The sequence below is a fragment of the Mastomys coucha genome, unplaced genomic scaffold (genome assembly GCF_008632895.1).
Source record: "Mastomys coucha isolate ucsf_1 unplaced genomic scaffold, UCSF_Mcou_1 pScaffold7, whole genome shotgun sequence".
Classification (NCBI taxonomy): Eukaryota; Metazoa; Chordata; class Mammalia; order Rodentia; family Muridae; genus Mastomys; species Mastomys coucha.
The window spans coordinates 45,301,302-45,315,157 of NW_022196913.1; positions in this window are offsets into that span (position 1 = coordinate 45,301,302).

The following is a 13,856-nucleotide window of genomic DNA, read 5'->3' on the forward strand; positions in this document are numbered from 1 at the left end:
ATTTACTACTACCCTACCATTTGTGTGGGGGCCAGCACTAGGACAATGGTTCTCAAACCCTTGGAGGGGTTAAGCAATCCTGAGAACCCTGGCACAAGAGAGCTTTTGGTGGATCGTCTCAGTTTATCACTAAGGTCCTAGAATAGGAGCCATCTTAAGATTTTCCCTTTGCAAAGACAGAAGTGGTCATACATCTAGCAAGTTATACACAGAACACTCAAGACATACTATTTGAAATGTAGCAATTTTTTCAGGTCTCATTGCACGAGCCCACAATAAAATTCTCTAGTTAGATAGAATAGGGATGTTATGATAAAGGAAATATTTGTAATCACATCCTCCTCCATGCTACCCATTGCTCCAAGAAATCATGTCCAATCCAGCTGTTTCTTTACCCCACCTGAAGCTTGCCTAATTGTATCCGATGCTCCAACTTACACATCTTTGCCCACTTATTTCTCTCTTTTTCTCCATCTCTTCCAGGTTTCATTTCCCTCATAATGTATATAAAAAGGAGAAATACATTTTCGTTTTTCAACACTTGAGAGCTTATGGTAGGCAGAAGTTCCTGTTAATAAAAGACAGATTAACCAAGAGGTAAAAAGTCAGCGATTGCATCATTGCATGGTGTCCATCCTATGTGAGAAAAATAGCTCCCTAAATAGTGTCTGACCACAAATCAGTTTTAGCATGGAGACAAGACAAAGGAGCCAGCAGCTTCAGATCCCCACACAGGAGAACACTGGGAAGGCAGGCGTTTCCAGAGACGCCTGTTGGCTCCAGCTCCAAGTGGCTAACGGCTCAACCAGCAAAGACAGACTCCATATCTTATCTGAGGCAAGAACTGAAGAGAGAAGACCCTTCGCTTTTGTGTTTGGCCATCAACAGAGGGAACATGTGTTTGGCCGTGCGAACAGAGGGCAAAGTAGACACCCTCTTAAACTGCCTCCCGCTCCACGATGCTCAGCACTTCCACTCCCTTTGGATGATCTCTCACATGAACCTCTCTTACCTTCTCAGATTTTCTCTCCTTTACCTACTGTTTAGTTGGACATGAGAAGTCTCAGGATGGAGTCAGGCACCCAGCATCTCCATCCCTGCCCTAAGTATTGCTGTAGCAGGCTGGGCACAATCACTGTCTGCTGATCCACTTGGCCTCGATACCACCCAGGCTCTAACAAGGATGAGTCATTGTCTGAACACCTCTACCGCCTGCGATGACCACCTCAGATTCTCTCCACTCCCAAGCCATCAGCCTCCTCTAAGGTTGTCTCTGAAGACATAACAAAAGTAAAATAGATCCCAGCACTTGGGAGGCAGAGGCAGGCAAATTTCTGAGTTCGAGGCCAGCCTGGTTTACAGAGTTCCAGGACAGCCAGGGCTATACAGAGAAACCCTGTCTTGCAAAAACCAAAAAAAAAAAAAAAAAAAAAAAAGTAAAATAGATGGAAATCTCTTTACTTTTTTGCTTGCAATTATACGTATATTTTTGTCCCATAAGCTTCCCAGTTAAAAACCGGTACCATGTGACACAGCTGTACCACTACTCGAAGAACTTGATACGCTATCACAGAGATCACTTCCCATTCAAGGTTGAGACACAGCTGCATCTGGTGCAGTTGTGCTATTATTAACAAGGAAATGCACATGTGCACACAGTAGCTCACGTCATAGTCCCAGTACTCAAGCGATTGAGGTAAGCAGGGTGGTGATGCCACACATCTTTAGTCTCAGCACTTGTGGGCAAAGGCAGGTGGATCTATGAGAGTTCTAGGCCACTCTTGTCTATAGAGCTAGTTCTAGGATGGTCAAGAAACCCTGTCTGAAAAACTACTACGACCACCACCAATAACAAAAAGAGGCTGACATAAGAGGATTGCTAAAGGTTCAAGGCCAGCCTGGGCTACAGAGTGGGACTTTTTATCTTAAAACAATATAATGGTAGGCTAAGCACAGTGGCTCTAGAAGGTTGTGATGAAGTTGAAAGGTCCTTACTGCCTAATGATGTCCACAGCCATCCTAGCATCTCAGGTTTGGCCTTGCAGCCTGTTCGCCAACCAAAGTTCAGCCACCCATCCTTAATAAGGCAATTTACAAAGTCCAATTAATAGTGGAAAACAGCAAAGGGAGATTTACTCAATGTAGACATATTGAAAAGAACAGAGTGAGCCAGTGAATCTCCCTCAAGTCCATCTTTGGGGTCTTGAAGTAAGATTAATGTTTAAATAGAGGACTTTGCATATCCACATCTAAGCAGACTCCATCAAGCTAGGGCCCATTCATCACTGTGTGGGGCTTTCAATTTCCTTCTGTAAGGTGGACTGACAAGCTGTAGGAACTCTGTGGAATCTCTTTCTGGAAGACAAGTTCCTGTCTGGCTGGTACCCTCTCATTCCCCCAGAGTGACAATCTGATGGTGGGGAATTCTCATTGCTCTCCTGTTTCAATAGTCTGATAGTCAGACCTGGAGACAGAACGTCTCTTTAGAATAGCTTCATTTTTCAGCCCAAAGCTTTTCTCTTGTGTTGTGGCAACGAGGCACAAACACACCTGCTACCTTGTAGACAATTACAGCACATACAAAGATGGACAAACACAATCATCTACTACTTGTCTGTACATTTACTATACCATCTTTGTAGTGTTACTTTAAAGCATAAATCTTCTAGCCTACTGGGGGAGGGGCAGCTATAACAGGCCACATGCAAATCTTGTGTTTACCACATCTTGATGGTGTGAAGAGACTAGGGGTAGTGATTGACCTATCTGAGTTACGTAAGTCCCTCTGTGGTGTTTGCACAAAATGAAACTGCTTGGTGACACATTTCTTACAACACATCCCTAGATGGTAAATGGCACATGACTTTACTTCTCTCTGTGCTCTAGGGCAAATGGGAGCTGGGCCAGATAGAGCAAAACATGAGGGTGTTCTAAAACACACTTAAAACAGATACGTAAAGGGGTCTGATGTCCTACCGAATACCATGTTTATTTTTACTTTATATTCTCAATAGCAAAGAATTTGGAGCAGACTATGTTCATCAACAGACAAATGGCTAATGAAAATGTGGTATAAATACAAAATGGAATTTATTTCGTCATACAGAAAACAACATTTGCAGAAAAATTAATGGTTCTGGATACTCTTGTATGAAGTGATAAGTAAGATGCATACTATATGATAGCTCTACTATGTGGACTCTAGCTTCTAACGTATGTAATATGAGCATGTAAGTCTGGATAGATGGACCATAACTAGAAAGGGGACCACATTGAGGAAATAAGAGGGTTTGAGTCAAGGGGTGGGGTGTAATAGAATACCTGTAACAAGAATGCTGAAAGCGGGCTCTTAGGGTGGAAGGGCGCAAGGCTGGAGGAGGCGTGTGATGGAGAAGACTGCTGTCCTAGTTTGGTTTCTGTTGCTGTGGTAAACACCATGGCCAAACCAACTTTGGTGGAGGAAAGGGTTTCTTTCAGCCTACAAGTTACATATAGGATGTATTATGTATGTCAGGGCAGGAGGTTTTATACGCCTATCATGTATGCCAAGGCAGGAGCTGAAGGCAGGAACCTAGAGGGAGAAAGTGAAGCAAATGCCACAGAGGACCCTTGATGACTGGCTTCTCTTCATGACTTGCCCAGCTTGCTTTCTTATACAGTCCAGAATTACTTGCTAGGGGCAGTGTTGCCCACAGTGACCCAGCCCCTCCCATATCAATCATCAACTAAGAGAATAACACCGCCCCCCCCCCCCCCCCCCCCCCCCCCCCGCCCCAGACATGACCACAGGCCAGTTTGATAAAGACAGTCCCTCAATTGAGATTCCTTCTCCTCAGGTGGCTCTAGTTTATGCCAAACTGACAAAAACTGACCATCACAAAGGGAAAATCAAAGTACAAAAGGGACATATTGGGGCCAGTGAGATGGCTCAGAGGGGAGCGGTTCTTGCTTACAAGAGTGAAGTCTTGAGTCCAGTCCCTGGAACTTACATGATAGAAGGATGGAAGTGACCCTCTAAGTGGTCCTCTGACCTCCTCATGCACACTACAGCATGTGCGCCTAACTTCCAAATAAATAAATAAATAAATAAATTTTAATTAAAGAAAATGCCATAATAAAATTTATTACTTTGTGTGCTAATTCAAAAAAAAAAGACAAACAATAGCAAACTGTAGGCTAGATTGAGTGACTTCCTCACAGCTACAACCCATACACAGCAATTCCCTACATTTTAAAAGAGAGTTTAAAGTTACTTACAGTGTGAGTGTGTATAGGCACATGCATGCCATGGTATGAAGGTCCAAAGACAGTTTGTGAGAGTTGGTTCGCTTCTCACAGCATGTAGGCTCCAGGGATCAAACTCAGGTGTCATGTAGGCACCAGGGATGGAACTCAGGTGATCAGGCTTGACAGCAAGCACCGACACCCACTGAGCCATCTCCTTAACACGGCAATTCCCAGAGTTAAATCTGCCAACATTTATTTCCCCTTCCCACATGTGTGTCTAACTTGTTCAGCATCTCTTCTCAGAAGAACTGGGCATGGTAAGCATGCCTATAGTCTCAGCAGAAGCACGTGGGTCTTTGTGGGTTCAAGGCCAGCTAGCCTACAGGCTTACGAAGTGAGACTTTGCTTCAACAAACAAACATACAAACAAACAAACAAACACTATCTCCTCTTGGATGTCTCATTGTGACCTTAAAGTCCACATATCCCAAGATAACTCCTCCCTCACCCCACAAACCAGGTCAGGCACCAGGGCCTGCAGAGTCTTCATCCGGCTGCTTTCTTGGTAGCACTCTCTTCCCACCACTCTGCAAAACAGCATTTGGCCTCTGCAGAACATTTTCTAAATGAGTTCCTTATGACCCCCCTTTGTCTCCAGCTATCCATCATACAAGCAGTGGGAAACTGAGAAACCACAAATCTGATGAGATGTTTTCCAGCCTCAAGAAGCCTTTTTTTTTTTTTTTTTTTTTTTTGACAGGGACTCAGATTAAAGTCTGTAGCCAGGACAGGCCCTGCAGCCTCCTTCTCTCTTCACCTCTGTTGTTGACCTCCTCTCTTATCTTTCTCCAGCAATATCGGTGCCAGGTTGATCTGTATAGATATTTTTAATCTAAAAAAATGAAAATGTTTTCATTAGACAATATATATGTATCCTGTTCCACATAGGAATGGAAAGGTATTACAGGTTCTCTAAGGTCTGAAAAAAAAATAATTAAGAAAAGACTGGCACCATTTCTACACACTTCAAGAAGATGTCTTTAAGATGAAGGAACACCCCAAATGTACCAAAAAAGCCACACCCCTTGCCACGACATCAGCAAGATCAGCCTGTCTGAAATGCCAATCAGAATGTCCAGGAACTTTGTTTGTTCCAAACAAGCAAAGGGAGGAGACTATTCATGAGGCAATTCATACAAAAGTCAGTTATAACCACTCACCAAAACCCTACCACGAACATGGTATTCTTAAAAGTAAAATTCCAGAAAGTGAAGATGAAGTTATCTATTATCAGACTGAGAGCCAGCATAGAAATATTATTGTAGCTAACTTAATAGACAAAATACGTTGAAGGAATTAGAAGACAGGGTCTGGAGAGATGGTTACGAGTGTTTGCTCTGCCATCTTGAGGACAGGAATTCAGATCACCAGCGCCCACTTAACCGACTGGTCACCCTGGGCACCAATGTAACTCCAGCTCCAAGGAGGGGAATAGGGATCTCTGAGGTTTATTGCTTTCCAACTTGGCTGATCCCCAAGTATAGGGAGAGATTCTATATCAAGGAAACAAGTGGAAAGTGACAGAGAAAACCCCTGGTGCTTTCTTCTAGGCCTCAGGTGTCTATGAGTATGCTCACACACATGTACACACACAAATGTGTACACATGTACACATGTACAGGATAAAAAAACTCACATCTTTAAAAGAATCAGAAAAAAAGGAATCTTTTTTCTCGTATTTTTTTAATTATTCTTTTTAATTTTATGTTTATGGATGTTCTACATGCATGTAATATTTGTGCACCTGGCATGTATGCCTGATGCCCACAGAGGCCAGCAGGAGATGTTGGACCACCGGAAACTGACGTTACAGGCAGTAAGTCACCATGTGGGTGCTGGGAAACAAAGCTGCATACTCTGAAGCAGCAGCCAGTGCTCTTGATGGCTGAGCCATCCCTCCAGCTCCTCGTATGTAGACTTTAAAGCAAGAAGGTAAGCTTTGCCATGTTTACCTACCTCGTACCTGGACTTTTAGAGACCTTCTTTTTCTGATCACCAGAAGTATCAAAGTAATGCCATTAGTACTACTTAGGCTTAGCGATACATTCACATTATTTATTTACTATAATTTTTGTTGTATTCCATTTATCTTTTCCTTGGATTAATATTTTATATGGTTGGAGTACATCTTTGAGGAATCACTTAATAAGTGTTCTGGAAATGGTACAAACTGCTCATGGTTTTCCTTTTCCTTCTTGAATTATAAATACGAAGTTGAAGTAATTTCCATCGCATCTCTGTTTTGGTTGGTGTCCCTAATGAGGAATTTGGCACCCAGGGGTTCTTTCTCTTTTCTGAGTAATGCAATCTATTCTCCCTCTTTGGGATCTTTTGCAGTTTTCTCATTGTCCTTGAAAACATAGAATTTCATTAGGAAACATATAATGTACAAATTTTTAAAGAATTGATATTCTTGACGCTCAAGGTGCACTTCCAGTGAGAAGATTCAAATTGTCCTCAGTTCTTGAAAATGACTTTCTAAACTGCTTTGGAAGTTTTTATCATTCAGATTGACCCCTGGGTCTTTCTTTCTGGGAAAGGAAATTCCCAAGTCATGGTAGCCCGGACCAGAGTTCAGTTGCTATCAGTGTGTGTCTGTTCTTAGCCTTTATGGCTCTTCAAGCTTCTTGGCCCTCAGTTTGCTCCTATCTGGGTCTCAGAGAGTGATAACATTAGACTCTGGCTCCCAGCCAGGGCATCTCTGTACATGGCCTTGAACAACCAGATGTAGTTTTCTTGGCAATATCTACAGGATCACACCTAACACAACAGGTCCTAAGGGTCATCTAGCCCATTGGAATTCAGTATGTGTTACTCATCAGAATACAAGCTTCAGAAGTGGTTATCTGTACCTTCCGGCAACAATGCCAGATCCCCCACTTCGGGACCCAAAGCTAAAAACAGACTGAAAAATGTCAGGGTCTACATTAGCTTCTGCTTCTTCTTCTTCTTCTTCTTCTTCTTCTTCTTCTTCTTCTTCTTCTTCTTCTTCTTCTTCTTCTTCTTCTTCTTCTTCTTCTTCTTCTCCTTCTCCTTCTCCTTCTCCTTCTCCTTCTCTTTCTCCTTCTCCTCCTCCTCCTCCTCCTCTTTCTCCTCCTCCTCCTCCTCTTCCTCCTCCTCCTCCTCCTCCTTCTCCTACTTTTATTGCATTATGATGAGAAAAATTACATGATTTCAATTTAGTTGAATTTGTTAGCATTTTTAAAACATATTTTAAACCATATTTTAAGTAAATAGAATTAAATCACATTCTTATTTCCCTTTTGTACCCCAACTACAATATCTTTTTTTGTCATATTCCTTAAAATTTATAAAATATTATAATAATAAAAATGAGTATTATAAAAGTTGTTTGATATAAAACAGTCTTATATAGATGCTCATCTACAGCAATACTGAAAACATATTTTTCTCAATATAAATTTTAAATAACTCCAAACATCACGACTAATATTTTCTTAAATGAACATAAATATATAAAATCTTTTCATTTGTTTGTTTGTTTTGTATTTAGTAGAGTTTAAAATCTTGGCTCTTAGTGTGGTGCAAGCCCAAAATAAGAACAATTTTTAGACATTGGCTTTCATTGTAATAAGGCTGTAGTTCAATGACCCTCATATCACCAAAGGATTTTTACCTCCATCGTAGCTAAGCTGAGAGTTGACAGTTCTGCTGCACCAAGGAATGAATTATAGGCACGATTTTTAGATACAGGCTTCCTGCTATGGTCAAAGCTATTTGACTTGAGTGAGTGAATTTATTCTCAGCCCACAGAGAACAGGTGACATTCATTTAAGAAATGGTGTGTGTATTAAGATAGTCTATCCATAAAGTCATTCACCAACTGTTTCAATGAACAATGGTTCTGCTTCGAGGGTGGCACAGACATTAGGTGCAGGTAAGAATCTGGTTCATTAGCTGTGATAATTTGGAAAAGCATTCATCTCAGAGAAAGAGTAACTTATAATGTCCTCTTCTTCAAACTTGATACAAGAGCTACGAACGTCAAGCAAAGCATTCAGTCTCACTCTTTGTTGTTCTCTTTCCTACAAGCCACCTCCCAAGTTAATTGTCTATGTCTCCCTTGGGTATATAAATACTTTTGAAATATATAAGTTGTTCTGAAAACCATAGTATAGTGTAAAAACATGAAATAAACAATACTACTAATAGGCTGAGATAGGAGAAGCAAGATTTCAAGACCCTTATGTTGTACATAGCAAGACACTGTCACAAACAAACAAGCTCAAAGTGTATATAGATTGTACAATATTGAACCTATTTCTCCAATTACCAAATTAGAGAGACCATTGGATGACAATCAACAAATTTCTAATTCCTCATATTTTTGGATTTCAATCGATTAGGATATGTTGGTAATATTTTCATATTAAGATATTAAGAAAAAATAATTGTTACTTCCTGTTGTTTTTGTTGTAAGAGGTGGAATTAGGTTTGTGTGGGTTTGTTGAAAGATTACTTTCTTGTTTTTTCTAGAATGTAGTTTTACTCCTTATGTTGATGTTTTCCATCTATCATCCTTTGTAGGGCTGGATTTGTGGAAAGATATTGTGTAAATTTCATTTTGTCATGGAATATCTTGTTTTCTCCATCTATGGTAATTGAGATTTTTGCTAGGTATAGTAGCCTGGGCTGGCATTTGTGTTCTTGTAGGGTCTGTATGACATCTGCCTAGGATCTTCTAGCTTTCATAGTCTCTGGTGAGAAGTCTGGTATAATTCTGATAGGCCTGCCTTTATATGTTACTTGACCTTTTTCCCATACTGCTTTTAAAATTCTTTAAGTGCATTTGGTGTTTTTATTATGTGATGGTAGGAATTTCTTTTCTGGTCCAATCTATTTGGAGTTCTGTAGGTTTTTTGTATGCTCATGGGCATCTCTTTGTTTAGGTTAGGGAAGTTTTCTTCTATAATTTTGTTGAAGATATTTACTGGCCCATTACATTGGGAGTCTTCACTCTTTTCTATACCTATTATCCTTAGGTTTGGTCTTCTCATTGCATCCTGGATTTCCTGGATGTTTTAGGTTAGGAACCACCGTCTTCTATGCTTTAGTCAAGATGGCAGGTTCTTGTTGGGACTGTTGTCAATCAGCTGACTGGGTTCAGTTGCTGAACCCAAGTGGAAACTGTGGGCCAGCAGGATGAAGAGGTTCAAGTGGTGATATGTGGCAATTTTTATATCCTTTGGAAGCAGTGAACTGTTGCAGAAGATAGGGGCGGGGGCACAACAGCACATAGTGCCCTCTAGTGTTGCAATTCTCACACAAGCCACAGGTAAGAGGACTGCTCTACAGTCATTCAGCATTTGTGTGGATCTATGAAGTTGTGATTGCTCAACCCTTGATAGTGCCCAGTGTAGCCCCCAGGCCAGAAATGGCCAAGACCCTTGGCCCTGAAGGCTTAACAGCTCTCTAGAATGCTTTGAGTGACCAGGGTCTGCAGTTTCTCTTCTCCAGCTCTGTTCATTTGAGACAGGGTCTCTCTATGCAGCCTTGGCTGTCCTCTGTCTGCATACATGTCCTCTGTCTGCATACATGTCATTATAGGTCTGGGACTGAAGGCATACACCACCACATCTGGCTTTTCTATCTCTTTACAGTGGTCTATGCTTTCTTTTCTTTTCTTTTCTTCTTTTTTTTTTTTTTTTTTTTTTTTTTTTTTTTTTTTGGTCTTAGCTCTTCATCTTTTCTCTGCCTCCACTGTCCCCTTTGTTCCCACTGGCCATTCCCTCAGATGGCTCAGCTATCAAATGACTGGGCTTCTCCTCCAACTCACCCAATGAACAGAATTTTTTTTAATATAACCAGAAAAGGGGAGATGGGAGTTGTGCAAATCACAGCAAGCCTTCCATGCAAATGTAGTTATGTGTTGGCGCCAGTCCCTGTATTACCCTTTTAGAGCCAGTTTCAACAGTATGGAAAGCGCTCCCCCTCTGGTCTGAGTAGAGAAGGTTACAGTGTTATCCAGAGTTCACTGAGGCTTGCCATAGCAAAACTTCTGATCCTGTGGTTTCCTTCAGGAGCCAAAGCAAGTAACAGTAGCTATTAGCTGCATAGCTGCATGGAGTGTTCAAAATAGCTGGTATTGGTGTGAGAGAAGTCAAGCTGGCTGTTTAGTTGAGAGTTCTTTCTGTATAGCTCTGGCTGCTCTGGGTGAGTTCACTCTGTAGACCAGGCTGGCCTCAAACTCAGAAACCCACCTACCTCTGCCTCCCAAGTGCTGGGATTAAAGGCGTGCACCACCACTGCCTGATTTTTAAATCTTATCCTGAAGGCAGCCAGGGAAGAAAGACAAAGCTGAGGATCAGAGCCCATCATATATATGTAAATGAGCATGGGAAAATGATGTTTATGAGAATCTGAGTTATTGTGATGCTAGTAGGGATTTTAAGAGATTTTTAACAGTGAGGAATGCTGACACCTGCCCAGTGCCCAGGGAGAGGTGGGTCCCTCCATCTCTGCCCACCTGGCAACTTCTGCAAACATTCAACCAGGTACAGTGTGACTGTTAGCCAGGGGCACTTCTTGTTCTTTGACAGGTTCCACGGTGTTCAACATGATTCTGGGACTTGTGGTAAATGCAAATTCTGGGGCTTTTTCTAAGAGTCAGAACCCCTGGGAGTGGAGCGGTGAGGAAAGACTCCCAATGTTCCTCCAGCTGTGGGGGTGGTTCTGATGTATCCTCACCTTCACTAATCCCACTTAGAAATTTATCTAATTAATCTATTTTTAGAAATTTAGACAAGCAGTTTGTATGCAATCTTATTATGAATATGAAAGGTTTTGGTCTGGTAGCGCAGGCTGTAATCCCTGATATTTTGGAAGCTGAAGCAGGAGGATTGCAAGCTTAAGGCCTGTCTGGGCTACATAGTGAGACCAAGAGTAGATTGGTCAATTGGATAAGACTTTGTCCCCAAACTCTTTTAAAAAATCTTTTAAAGGGCTTGGGATACGTCTCAGTGGTAAAGCTTTTTTCCATTATACTCAGGCCATCAGTACAATCTCTAGAAGTCACAAAAGGAAACAAAGTAAAGGCCCAGCCTTGACAATGCTTTGGATCTGCAGCTTAGATCCACACTGTAGAGTCAGCCAGCTACAGACAGGAAACATTCAAGAAAAAAAACCATTTTTGTCTGGACTGACCATGTGCAGACTTCTGGTCATTGTTCCCTGAACCAGACAGGGTGGCGACTATTTCCAACGCATTCTAAGTGACTACAAAATGATTTAAAGTGTACAGGTTAACAATACTTATGGATGGAAACAGAAGGATGCTCAGTTAGAGGCTAGCCTGGGCTATCGTGCAAGCCCCTGTCTCCAAACTGAAGGGAATATATAGGTGAATACTAGAGCTGCTTTATTTTAGTGCACAGATGGGCCTAAATGTCCCATTTGTGACTCACATGAGCAAGTTGGTCTTGTGTTGCTCTGAGACTTTTGGAGAGCAGCGTGTGGAGAAATCTTCACTTTGTCTCTCCTCTGTGCCAGCCCAAGAACTCATTCTATGCTATCCACGTTTTCCACAGCTGGGTAGCTCAGGAGCACCGGCCTAAGATGATGTTCTTATGGATGTATCATGGTTTTTCTTCTTGCTGTGAGTAAATACCAGAGAAGAGGTCATTTAAAGGGGGAAGGTCTCATTCTGGCTTATTGTTTGACAAGACAGTCAGTCATGCTAGGGAAGGTAAATAGCAGGATCAGGAGGCAGCTGGTCACTCTGGCTCTTCAGTCAGGAAGCAGAAAGTAGACAGCACGTGAAACAAGTATAATCTGCCAACCTCAAGGCAGCCCCCAGGGAACCATTCTTCTAACAAAGATTGACTTCCTAAAAAGGTTCCAGAACTTTCTGAAACAGTGCCACCAACTGGACTGGGATCAAATGTTCAAGCAAATGAGCTGGCTGGGGACATTTAACATTCAAACTGCAACCTAAACCTTTGGTTGCATGAGGTAAGGTTTTCATAAAATGTTATTTCTGAAGTGTGAAGGATTTCTATTGTTAGGAAACTAAGTCTTTCCTCCTGCCTTGGTTCTGGGGAATGTACAACTCTGGGGAGTGGATTCTCTCCCTCTACCCTGTGGGGTCTAGGGATCAACTCAGGTTGTCAGGTTTGGTGGCAAGTTTATTTACCTGCTGAGACATCTGGCCAACTCCATACATTCTTTTTAAATATTATTTGCTTGGTACTGGGGATTAGGCCTAGGGCCTCGACGGCATGCTAAATATCCCGTCTACCATTGGTACACCCTCAGTCAGTCTACATCCCACTGTATTTTTACATTAAAATGTCATATTTAAGTGTGAAATGATAAGAACAGAAAATTAAAATGTCATTTAAATGTGAAATGATAGGAACAGAGATTGAAAGGTTCAATTAAAGGAAAAAAAAAAAGAATTGGCTACTATATATTACATACTGATGTTTGCTTTCATTTACACTTTCTGACCATGAAACTCAAATGACTACAAGCGGTGACAGGTAAAGGAGCTTACACGATGGTCTGATCCATTTGGGAAATGCTTAGAGATGGCGCATTGCCAGAGCCTTTCATCAGAAAACCCAGAGAGAGAAAATACACAGCCTATCTTGAATGGATTTGAACACAGAGCCACTGTCTCTATTATGACCTCTTCATCTCTGTAGAACTCCTGTGTTCCATAAACCACAGTTTTTGGGAAAGCCTGGCCTAAAACACAACATCTGCTTGGTCCCTGGACACAGTTCATGTCTTCCCTCTCCACAGTACGTTTCCAGTGATATTTCAGTTTCCCCAAAATGGACTGTAATTCGGGTTTCAGCTGGTGATTCCCTAGGCTGGTCACGTCTACCTGCCTCAGCCATCAGCAGGTACTGTTTTTGTTGTTTAGACTGCAGTAACCCATCTCCAAAAGTCTGTCCTCTGATCTCCACACAAACACTATGGTGCTAATATAAGTAAATGTACAGAAAAATCAGTAATTTTGTCTTTTGAGTTTTTGTGTTCCAGGTTGGCCTTAAACTCTTATTGTTATATATCTTTAACAATTACATCCTAGGCCAGGCAGTGGTGGCACACACCTTTAATCCCAGCACTTGGGAGGCAGAGGCAGGCAGACTTCTGAGTTCAAGGCCAGCCTGGTCTACAGAGTGAGTTCCAGGACAGCCAGGGATATACAAAGAAGCCCTGTCTCGGAAGAAACAAAAAACAAACCAAACCAAAACAAAACAAAACAAAAACCCAATAACATCCTTAGTGCTGGAATTACAGGGTTACGTGTTACCATGCCCAGCTAAAATATTTGTGGCAGTAAAATGGGTAAACTTTACCATGTTAACCATTTTAAGATACATTTAAATAGTTTTAATACACATGTTATTGTGTAACCATCACCCTCCATATTCAGAACCTTCCTCAATTTGCCTCATCAGATGCTCAAGATTCTATCCTATTGTCTTGTCTTGATGATTTCCTCCTTTTCTTTCTTTCTTTCTTTCTTCCTCCCTTTCTCTCTTTCTTTCCTTCTTTCTTTCTTTCTTTCTTCTTTCTTTTCTTCTCTCTTTCTTCTT